At 38.8% G+C, this 12,504-nt stretch overlaps 1 long non-coding RNA gene across 1 annotated transcript; it reads right to left on the reverse strand.

Annotated features, from left to right (window-relative positions):
- Nucleotides 1-240: 240 nt before the first annotated feature.
- On the reverse strand, nt 241-1,196 carry LOC111950800 (uncharacterized). Its single transcript, XR_002875530.2, has 4 exons — nt 1,105-1,196; nt 780-813; nt 567-597; nt 241-425 (listed from the first exon to the last, which is right to left on the reverse strand). It is a non-coding gene; the product is annotated as an uncharacterized lncRNA (long non-coding RNA).
- Between the last annotated feature and the right edge of the window lie 11,308 nt (nt 1,197-12,504).

The raw sequence follows: 12,504 nt of genomic DNA on the forward strand, positions 1-12,504 counted from the left end.
ACAATCCGTTTGAATTAATGCGTTATTGCTGCCACCCTGTGTTTGAAATCTCTATTGCACCTGGACCATAATTGTTGTTTGTCCACCAATATCCATTGCTCTGGTTGAAATGGATAAATAAACCATATGCTGAATGGAGGACCAGTATTATGTGTCCAGAGGGCTAAATACCATTCTGGAGTAGGCCTAGATCACTTGGATTGACCTTGCCTCAATCCTCAGCATCACCAAAGAAAAAAACAATGGCAAAAAATGTTTTATTAACGCTAATTTTATATTATTGTAATGTGACAGTCACCACACATCACTCTTCATATTGTTCCTCCATTAGTAAAATACAAATATATAGTGATCCCTCATCTTGCCAAGGTATTGATGTCATAGGGATGTCCCTGGGTCCAATCATGGCTGTCTCTGGTGAATGTCTGGAACAAAAAATAAAAGAACACATTTAGACATTGATAATAGCTCACATGACCAGTCAGGGTATAATGTGTCTAAACTTTAAAGCCTATTATATAGGCTATGTTGGTCTGATTGTCTCAGTCAATACACCATTACATTACCTTGTTTCAAGGTTCAGAGGTGTTCACAGGCCTGTAAACAAGACAAAAACAAGACAAACCATCGAACCACGGACCGAGTGTAAGACAATGTGTGTATGTTTATACTGTATGTGTGAAACACTTGTACGGGAGGCGTTTTTTTTTCATGTTCAATGTTTAATTGAATGTTTCCTGTTTTAGCACTGATGAGTTCAACCATTTTTATTTTCTTACTTTGCATGACCCTTCCAACAGCTGAGCTTCTTACCTGTGTCAACACAGAGGAACACAGTCAGACACTCACAGTGAAAACAGACAAAGCTTACACATCATAACCGGCCCACTGAACAGCTTTAATATTTCTCCATCTCCCCTTCAGAAATGTCATTTTAAATGCAGAACGACAGCACTTTCCACTTAGATTGTTCACTAAACCAACAGTCTCCCAAATGCTTGTGAATCACTTAATACATAATTCAACAGCTACTTCACAAAGGCTTCTTTACAGTTCCATTGTATCCTTATTAGAGGAAATTACACATTTTAAKATTTTCCTTACATGTTAGGCATGTATCTGAGGCAGAATGGGTACCCATTGATATAGGCATGTTCTAGGCTTGTTCCTGACACGTCTTTGGCCTGGAGGATACTACTCACTGAAGATGATAGCGATACCCAGGCAGAAGAACACAGCAGCAAAGATGAGCCCTCCTCTTCTAAGTAAGGGATAGTCTGTGAGGAAATCAGACACAAATAACTCACTGTGGTGAAATGGAAGAGGAAAGACTACGTAACTATTGTGACCTCGAAGAAATAGAGAACAAAACTAATTTTATCCTCTATTGCCATTTCTATCACGATATATGCTTGCTCTTATTCCAGAAAGCACAGCAGATATACCCTGCCATTATGTGGCTGAATGATGAGGAGAAACTGAAATGTTTTTTTTGTCCATTGTGTATTTCTGTTTGTGGAATATTTAGCTAAAGCCTACAATAAAAGAAAAAGGGCTACCTATAATTAAATTGTAAAAATATTTTGCTTCTATGTGGTAAATGGTTTGTGTGTACAGTTGAAGTCGGAAGTTTACATACACCTTAGCCAAATAAATTTAAACTCAGTTTTTCACAATTCCTGACATTTAATCCTAGTAAAAATGTCCTGTTTTAGGTCAGTTAGGATCACCACTTTATTTTAAGAATGTGAAATGTCAGAATAATAGTAGAGGGAATGATATATTTAAGCTTTTATTTCTTTCATCACATTCCCAGTGGGTCAGAAGTTTACATACACACACAATTAGTATTTGGTAGCATTGCCTTTAAATTGTTAAACTTAGGTCAAACGTTTCGGGTAGCCTTCCACAATAGGTTGGGTGAATTTTGGCCCATTCCTCCTGACAAAGCTTGTGTAACTGAGTCAGGTTTGTGGGCCTCCTTGCTCGCACACGCTTTTTCAGTTCTGCCCACACATTTTCTATGGGATTGATGTCAGGGCCTTGTGATGGCCACTCCAATACCTTGACTTTGTTGTCCTTAAGCCATTTTGCCACAACTTTGGAAGTATGCTTGGGGTCATTCTTCATTTGGAAGACCCATTTGKGACCAAGCTTTAACTTCCTGACTGATGTCTTGAGATGTTGCTTCAATATATCCACATAATTTTCCTCCCTCATGATGACATCTATTTTGTGAAGTGCACCAGTCCCTCTTGCAGCAAAGCACCCCTACAACATGATGCTGCCACCCCCGTGCTTCACGGTTGGGATGGTGTTCTTCGGTTTGCACGCCTCCCCCTTTTTCCTCCAAACATAACGATGGTCATTATGGCCAAACAGTTCTATTTTGTTTCATCAGACCAGAGGACATTTCTCCAAAAAGTACGATCTTTGTCCCCATGTGCAGTTGCAAACCATAGTCAGTCTTTTTATGGCGGTTTTGGAGCAGTGAAGAGGCGACTCCGGGATGCTGACCTTCTCGACAGAGTTCCTCTGTCCAGTGTCTGTGTTATTTTGCCCATCTTAATATTTTGACTTTATTGGCCAGTCTGAGATATGGCTTTTTCTTTGCAACTCTGCCTAGAAGGCCAGCATCCCGGGATCGCCTCTTCACTGTTGACGTGGAGACTGGTGTTTTGCGGGCGGGTACTATTTAATGAAGCTGCCAGTTGAGGACTTGTGAGGTGTCTGTTTCTCAAACTAGACATTCTAATGTACTTGTCCTCTTGCTCAGTTGTGCACTCCTCTTTCTATTCTGGTTAGAGCCAGTTTGCGCTATTCTGTGAAGGGAGTAGTACACAGCGTTGTACGAGATCTTCAGTTTCTTGGCAATTTCTCGCATGGAATAGCCTTAATTTCTCAGAACAAGAACAGATGGACAAGTTTCAGAAGAAAGTTCTTTGTTTCTGGGCATTTTGAGCCTGTAATCGAACCCACAAATGCTGATGCTCCAGATACTCAACTAGTCTAAAGGCCAGTTTTATTGCTTCTTTAATCAGAACACCAGTTTTCAGCTGTGCTAACATATTTGCAAAAGGGTTTTCTAATGATCAATTAGCCTTTTAAAATGATCAACTTGGTTTAGCTAACACAACGTGCCATTGGAACACAGGAGTGATTGTTGCTGATAATGGGCCTCTGTACGCCTATGTAGATATTCCATAAAAAATCTGCCATTTCCAGTTACAATAGTCATTGACAACATTAACAATGTTTACACTGTATTTCTGATAAATTTTATGTTATTTTGATGGACAAAAAAATAGCTTTTCTTTCAAAAACAAGGACACTTCTAAGTGACCCCAAACTTTTGAACGGTAGTATAGGTATATTATTTTACTGCTCTAGGGATATAATTATTGTTTGGACAACCTTATTTACTATTATGTATAGATTTTTACCTTAACGTTTTTCACTCTTTATGCGACGCGCAATGCAGAGAACACCAGAAGAAGAATGATCCTTTAATTACCACAGTGAATTATTGTAATGTTTGTTCATGTGTCAATTAATCCCATAAGAGATTGGTTGCCAACTGGCAATTTGACATGAAAATACAATTTATTTCATTAATTCGTTCATTCATAGCACATGATATTATTCAAGCTAACTTCATTTTCCACATGCACATTACTAACTAAACACATATTCCATCAAACACTCTACACTTACCATAGTTAAAGTCGTAGTCTGAGATGTCATGTGATGTTTCTGAGGGAAAGGCAGAAGGAAAGACCATCCATTAAAATGAATACTTGAAGAACATTTAAAAAGAAGAATAAGTATCAATTGTTGAATGACAGTTTCTGCAACTAAATGCAAAAATATCATAATGAATAGGAAATCGTAATGAATAAAAAAATCTGACAATAAAATAGATATCCTTGATGTTCCTTTAGTGTATAACAGGATCAATTGAAGTAATGATAGAAATGGAAGACAATGGATTCAGTCTTACCTCCACCCATAGTGTCTGTGTGTCAGGGTCTGCAGTTGGACTGAGTTGAGACTACTGAGATAGGCAGTGTGAAGTAGAGCTATTACAACAACAGCAAAAAAACGTAGAATTGACTCTGTTCTCTCCCGCGCATTCATGGGCACGCAGACACATACACGCGTGCACAAACAAACATGAGCGCACACGCACGCATGCACACACAAACACACACACCAGTCACATTAACAGGTCAACAGTGCATAGCCATATATTCAGAGTGATCTTCTGTCTTGTTATCTGACAAGGTCATCAACAATCCTGCAAATAGAGTAAATAGATAATTGATAAACTCTCTGAAAGCCAGTCCCAGATAGACAGAGACATCCAGGCTAGACTAAACACTAACACATGTCTGTACTCTCTGACACTTTGTTCACTGTTATATTTTGAACAGTATCTCAAAAAGCATGCAGGTGTGGGTCATGTGAAGTACAGTATTGCTCCATTACCTAGCTCAGGGAGTGCGCTCTGGGTGAGTGAGTAGTTACATTTTAATCTGATGTGAGGTAGAGGTCATTTAAGGGTATCTTGATATCTTCTCATGTGATCAGACTGGAAGTCAGGGGTTGAGAAGCCCGATGGCAAAGGCACGCTGTTCACCGGGTTTAATAGCTTGGGTCAAACACCAGTGTTAAAGTTGACTTTGAAAATGCATGAAACACAGTCAAACTCTCAATTAAACTTTTAAGACCACAATGATTACAATGAAGAAATCTGTGTTTGGGTCATCTATGATAAGATGACACACATTATCTGTCTAATGTCTCCGGGCCAATGGACTTGAACTAGTTTAGTAATTGCCACCAATGGAAAGTTAAAGGTTGGAGAATGAGGATAAGATACAATGGGAATGTACTCTTCAATTGGTTAAACATGATGCAGTTGTACAGACAATATAGCCAGATACCAGAGGTTGAGCCTTGAAGGACACAGTAACAGCAGTGAAAACACATCAATATCATCTGAGATAAGAGGAGAGGACTAGGTCACCGAGCTGACAAACAACTCTCTGGGAATGAGAAAACCATTTGGATGTTTGGTCATTTAGAAAATAAAAATTAATTTTCTGTGTTTCTTTTGTATAATGTGATATTTTACACACACACACACACACACACACACACACACACACACACACACACACACACACACACACACACACACACACACACACACACACACACACACACACACACGTATAACTAACGAGGGAACACACAATTCAGTCTCATCCAAAATCCTATTTTCCCTAACCCCTAACTCTAAACCTAACCTAAACAATTACCTGAACCTTAACCTTCCCCCGAAAACCTAACCTTAACACTAATCCTAGCTCCTAACCCTAAAACGAACCCTAGCTCCTAACTCCAACCCTAAACCTAAATTATATCCTTAACACTAAAACTCCTATAAATATCCTTTGACCTTGTGTGGACAAGTGATGGAAAAAGTTCCCATCATACTTGAGTAAAGTATAGATAACTTTTGTTTATTTATTTAACTTGGAAAGTCAGTTAAGAAGAAATTCTTATTTACAAGGACAGCCTACCAGGGYACAGTGGGTTAACTGCCTTGTTCAGGGGAAGAATGCCAGACTTTTACCTTGTCAGCTCAGGGATTCGATCCAGCATCCTTTCAGTTACTGGCCCAACGCTCTAACCACTAGGCTACCTGCTGCTAGGGTACCTACCTTAGTAGGAAGTTACTCAAGTAAAAGTGAAAGTCACCCAGTAAAATACTGCTTGAGTAAAAGTCTACAAGTATTTGGTTCTAAATATACTTAAGTATCAAAAGTAAATGTAATTGCTAAAATATAGTTAACTATCAAAAGTAAAAGTATAAATCATTTCAAATTCCTTATATATATATATWAATTTAATTTGAGTCTGCCAGATAGAGGCAGTAGGGATGACCATGTGTTCTCTTGATAAGTGTGTAAATTGGACCCTTTTCCTGTCCTGCTAAGCATTCATAATATACTTTTGGATGTCAGGGAAAATGTATGGAGTAAAAAGTACAATATTTTTTTAGTAATGTAGTAAAGTAAAAGTTGTAAAAAATATAAACAGTAAAGTAAAGTACAGATACCCCAAAAAACTTATTGAATACTACTTTAAAGTATTTTTACTTAAGTATTTTACACCACTGGTGCGGCCAAAAAATATGTCCCCAGTTGGTCAACATTTTTTTGGTTTACTTCTGGTCCCCACAAGAATTCAGTACCAGTCAAAAGTTTGGACACACCAACTCATTCAAGGGTTTTTCTTTATTTTATAATTTTCTACATTGTAGAACAATAGTGAAGACATCAACACTATGAAATAACACATGGAATCAAGTAGCAACCAGAAAAGTGTTAAACAAATCAAAATATATTTTATATTTGAGATTCTTCAAAGTAGCCACCTTTTGCCTTGATGACAGCTTTGCCCACTCTTGGCATTCTCTCAACCATCTTCACATGGAATGCTTTTCCAACAGTGTTGAAGGAGTTCCCACATATGCTGAGCAAATGTTGGCTGCTTTTCCTTCACTCCAATTCATCCTAAACCATCTCAATTGGGTTGAGATCGGGTGATTGTGGAAGCCAGGTCATCTGATGCAGCACTCCATRACTCTCCTTCTTGGTCAAATAGCCCTTACACAGCCTGGAGGTGTGTTGAGTCATTGTCTGGTTGAAAAACAAATGATAGTCCCACTAAGCGCAAACCAGATGGGATGGCGTATCGCTGCAGAATGCTGTGGTAGCCATGCTGGTTAAGTGTGCCTTGAATTCTAAATAAATCACTGACAGTGTCACCAGCAAAGCACCATCACACCTCCTCCGTGCTTCACGGTGGGAACCACACATGTGGAGATCATCTGTTCACCAYCTCTGCGTCTCACAAAGACACAGCGGTTGGAAGCAAATATCTCTAATTTGGATTCATCAGATCAAAGGATAGATTTCCACCGGTCTAAGGTCAATTGCTCGTGTTTCTTGGCCCAAGCAAGTCTCATCTTCTTATTGGTTTCTTTGCAGCAATTTGACCATGAAGGTCTGATTCACGCAGTTTCCTCTGAACAGTTGATGTTGAGATGTGTCTGTTACTTGAACTCCATGAAGCATTTATTTGTGCATTCTGAGGTGCAGTTAACTCTAATGAACTTATCCTCTGCAGCAGAGGTAACTCTGGGTCTTCCTTTCTAGTTGCGGTCCTCATGAGAGCCAGTTTCATCATAGCGCTTGATGGCTTTTGCGACTGCACGTGAAGAGACTTTCAWAGTCCTTGACATTTTACGGAATGACTGACCTTCATGACTTGAAGGAATGAAGGACTGTCGTTTCTCRTTGCTTATTTGAGCTGTTCTTGCCATAATATGGACTTGGTCTTTTACCAAATAGGGCTATCTTCTGTATACCACCCCTACTTTGTCACAACTTGACTGATTGGCTCAAACTCATTAAGAAGGAAAGAAATTCCACAAATTAACTTTTACCAAGTCACACCTGTTAATTGAAATGCATTCGAGGTGACTACCTTATGAAGCTGGTTGAGAGAATGCCAAGACTTAGCTAAGCAGTCATCAAGGCAAAGGGTGGCTACTTTGAAGAATCTCAAATATAAAATATATTTGTTTTACACTTTTTTTGTTAATACATGATTCCATGTCTTATTTCATAGTTTTGATGTCTTCACTATTATTCTACAATGTAGAAAATAGTAAAAATAAAGTACACCCCTGAAATGAGTAGACTGGAACCGTATGTTCTCAGAACGTTAGTCGACCTATCCAAACTTTTGACTGGTACTGCAGTTAAACATGCACACACACACACACACACACACTTAAAACTGAAGCTGTGTTAGTTCCTGTGCTAATTGATGTTGAGGAAACAGCTGACAGACATTCCGTGTGTCAGAGCAGGAACTTCCCTCTTTTAGTTTGTCATTGAGGGCTGTTGGAGGGTTAACAGATTCACGGGCCTACATCCATCAACCATCAGCTTCCATACATCTCAACTACACTCATGTACTGAGGTCACTGGAAAATCCATACACTACACTATAGTCAATAGACAATTACACTCTCGTTCTCATGAACTATTGATTATGAACAGAAGAATGTTACCCATAATCATTCATGATGTTGAATCATGCGTTTAGAGTATTATTTAACAAAGTAATACATTCAAACTCAAATAATGACAAAATACATCTTCATTTCAATTGACACAGTCATAGAGATGGAAAAGCAGAATCGATAATTCAGTTGTATTACACCAGAAAGTGTACATAAGTTGAAAAGCATCAAGGAATCATCTGTGCCATTTATTGTGTCATGTTAACGTATTAAAAACAAAAAAAATCAATATTTCACATCCTTCAACTCTCAGCAATCCCAAACAACAACATTTGGGGAAATGACAATGACAAGTGGAATCAGCAGGAGTGTCTTCGTGGTAATTATCAATTAGTGGATATTGCAACTATTGAATCTGAATTCGGTGAATTACTATCAGAACCCAAAATATATCAATCAAAGATTCTCCTGTTTCTATAAAGAATTGTACACCTCTGATTGTAAATTCACACCAAACCAGATTGGGTCAATTTTCAAAATGTTAGAACTCATCTTCACTCAATTTAGGAAGCCGGCTTGCTGGGAGCCCACATCACTCTCCATGAACTCAAAAGGGCATTGGATAACATAAATAAAGGCACATCACCTGGTTGGGACGGTATTCCTCCTGAGGTCTGTTTAAGATTTTGGAACAAATTAGGTTCACTGTTACTGTAAATGATTAACACAGCCGTTCACAACGGTTCATTTGGAAGGGATGTAAATACGGCACTAATTTAGTTTTTATAAGATTTGGTGCAACCAATTACCTTCAGAAGTGACATAATTAGTTAAATAAAGTCCACCTGTGTGCAATCTAAGTGTCACATGATCTGTCACATGATCTCAGTATACATACAACTGTTCTGAAAGGCCCCAGAGTCTGCAACACCACTAAGCAAGGGGCACCAACAAGCAAGCGGCACCATGAAGACCAAGGAGCTCTCCAAACAGGTCAGGGACAAAGTTGTGGAGAAGTACAGATTAGGGTTGGGTTATAAAAAAATATCTGAAACATTGAACATCCCACGGAGCACCATTAAATTCATTATTAAAACATTTAAAAACCTAAACCTGCCAAGAGAGGGCCACCCACCGAAACTCACAGACCAGGCAAGGAGGGCATTAATCAGAGGCAACAAAGAGACCAAAGATAACACTGAAGGAGCTGCAAAGTTCCACAGCGGAGATTGGAGTATCTGTCCATAGGACCATTTTAAGCCATACACTCCACAGAGCTGGGATTTACGGAAGAGTGGCCAGAAAAACGCCATTGCTTAAAGAAAAAATAAGCAAACACGTTTGGTGTTCGTCAAAAGGCATGTGGGAGACTCCCCAAACATATGGAAGAAGGTACTCTGTTCATATGAGACTAAAAATGAGATTTTTGGCCATCAAGGAAAACGCTATGTCTGGCGCCACCCCAACACCTCTCATGACCCCGAGAACACCATCCCCACGGTGAAGCATGCTGGTGGCAGCATCATGCTGTGGGGATGTTTTTCATCGGCAGGGACTGGCAAACTGGTCAGAATTGAAGGAATGATGGATGGCGCTAAATACAGGGAAATTCTTGAGGGAAGCCTTTTTCAGTCTTCCAGAGATTTGAGACTGGGACGGAGGTTCACCTTCCAGCAGGACAATGACCCTAAGCATACTGCTAAAGCAACACTTGAGTGGTTTAAGGGGAAACATTTAAATGTCTTGGAATGGCCCAGACCTCAATTCAATTGAGAATCTGTGGTATGACTTAAAGATTGCTGAACACCAGCGGAACCAATCCAACTTGAAGGAGCTGGAGCAGTTTTGCCTTGAAGAATGGACAAAAATCCCAGTGGCTAGATGTGCCAAGCTTATAGAGACATACTCCAAGAGACTTGCAGCTGTAATTATTGCAAAGGGTGGCTCTACAAAGTATTGACTTTGGGGGGGGGGGGGTAAACAGTTATGCACGCTCAAGTTTTCAGTTTTTTTGTCTTATTTCTTGTTTGTTTCACAAGAAAAACATATTTTGCATCTTCAAAGTGGTAGGCATGTTGTGTAAATCAAATGATACAAACCCCCCAAAAATACATTTTAAATCCAGATTGTAAGGCAAAACAAAATAGGAAAAATGCCAAGGGGGTGAATACTTTCGCAAGCCACTGTACATGCTCTGTTCTGTTAAGAATAACAAGAAATAGCAGGCAAGGTGACAGTGGTGTAAAGTACTTAAGTAAAAATACTTTAAAGTGCTACTTAAGTAGTTGTTTTGGGTATCTTTACTTCCCTACATTCGTAAAGAAGATAATGTACTTACTTAACAGGCACATATACATTACCATGCACCTCTTTTTTTCTATATATACAATTTAGGTAATCTATGCTGGCCTATTAAGTCCCTTGGGAAACCCAACTACTGAACCATCCAATGATGTGATTTATAAATCAATTATCTGGCTCCCGATAGCACTAATCTCTATAATATATAAACAACTTTTGGAAAGCTCATATTCTGAGCTAGCCATTAAAAAAGTATGGTTAACAGATCTAAGTATGGACAGATATGACCTTGGCATCCCGTAATCCAAACCATCAACTTGAACATTTTAAGTTTGTTCACTGACTGTATTTAACACCAAGGAAACGTTCTGCAATGAGATTGGCCCCAACTCCCAACTGTTCACTGTCTCCCCTGAATCAGGTAGGCACATTCCCTCACATGATGCGAGAGTGCCCTGCAGTTAAATGCTTCTTGGACAAAGTTATACAATTCATTTATATGTGCATGAATATAAATATTCAATGCTTTGCATTTATTATGTTAATTAACAATGATACAGTGCCTTCAGAAAGTGTTCACACCCCTTGATTTATTCCACATTTTGTTGTGTTACAACCTGAATTCTTAATTGATTAACTTGTTTTGTTTTTCTCACCCATCTAAACACAATAACCCATAATGACAAAGTAAAAACATGTTTTTAGACATTTTTGCAATATTAATGAAAATTCAAAACAGAAATATCTAATTTACATAAGTTCTCACACCCCTGTGTCAATACTTTGTAGAAACACTTTTGGCAGCGATTACCACTGTGAGTCTTTCTGGGTAAGTCTCTAAGAGCTTTCCACACCTGGATTGTGCAACGTTTGCCCATTATTGTTTTCAAAATTCTTCAATCTCAAATTGGTTGTTGATCATTGCTAGACAACCATTTTCAGGTCTTGACATAGATTTTCAAGTAGATTTAATTCAAAGTTGTAATTCGACCACTCAGGAACATTCACTGTCTTGGTAAGCAACTCCAGTGTAGAATTTGGCCTTGTGTTTTAGGTTATTGTCCTTCTGAAAGGTGAATTCATCTTCCAGTGTCTGGTGGAAAGCAGACTGAACAAGGTTTTCCTCTAGGATTTCTCCTGTGCTTAGCTCCATTCCGTTTCTTTTTCACACCTTAAAACCTTCCCAGTCCTTAACAATTACGCGCATACCCATAACATGATGCAGCCACCACTATGCTTGAAAATATGYAGAGTGGTACTCAGTYATGTGTTGTATTGGATTTGCCCCAAATGTAAAACTTTGTATTCAGGACAAAAAGTCAATTGCTTTACCACATTTTTTGCAGTATTAATAAAAATGCATCCTGTTTGCAACAGTGCCCTGGTGGTAGCAATAGTTGTGTAGGTCCACGTCTTGTCCTGTTTATGCTGTTTATGCTGAATTTATTATAAAATCTGTATGTATTTCTTACAGTTTTTCTTCTTTTGAAGAAACTACAAGTCCAAAAAAACTGCCAGTCTACGGGTACTGGTTTAAAAATGGATAATGTACCTGTAACCGCCCCAACAATAAGAAACAGGCACAGCAGTAAGGTTTATGTGAAGCTGGAGTATAACCAGAGACAGGTTATTAGGTTTAGAAGAGGTTGCAGTGTGGTATAACCTGAGATAGGTTATTAGGTTTAGAAGAGGTTGCAGTGTGGTATAACCTGAGTATCAGGTTATTAGGTTTAGAAGAGGTTGCAGTGTTATAACCTGAGACAGGTTATTAGGTTAGAAGAGGTTGCAGTGTGGTATAACCTGAGACAGGTTATTAGGTTTAGAAGAGGTTGCAGTGTGGTATAACCTGAGACAAGTTATTAGGTTTAGAAAGAGGTTGCAGTGTGGTATAACCTGAGACAGGTTATTAGGTTTAGAAGAGGTTGCAGTGTGGTATAACCTGAGAAGGTTATTAGGTTTAGAAGAGGTTGCAGTGTGGTATAACCTGAGACAGGTTATTAGGTTTAGAAGAGGTTGCAGTGTGGTAAACCTGAGACAGGTTTATAGGTTTAGAAGAGGTGCAGTGTGGTATAACCTGAGACAGGTTATTAGGTTTAGAA

The sequence above is a fragment of the Salvelinus sp. IW2-2015 genome, linkage group LG23 (assembly GCF_002910315.2).
Source record: "Salvelinus sp. IW2-2015 linkage group LG23, ASM291031v2, whole genome shotgun sequence".
In the NCBI taxonomy this organism is placed as follows: domain Eukaryota; kingdom Metazoa; phylum Chordata; class Actinopteri; order Salmoniformes; family Salmonidae; genus Salvelinus; species Salvelinus sp. IW2-2015.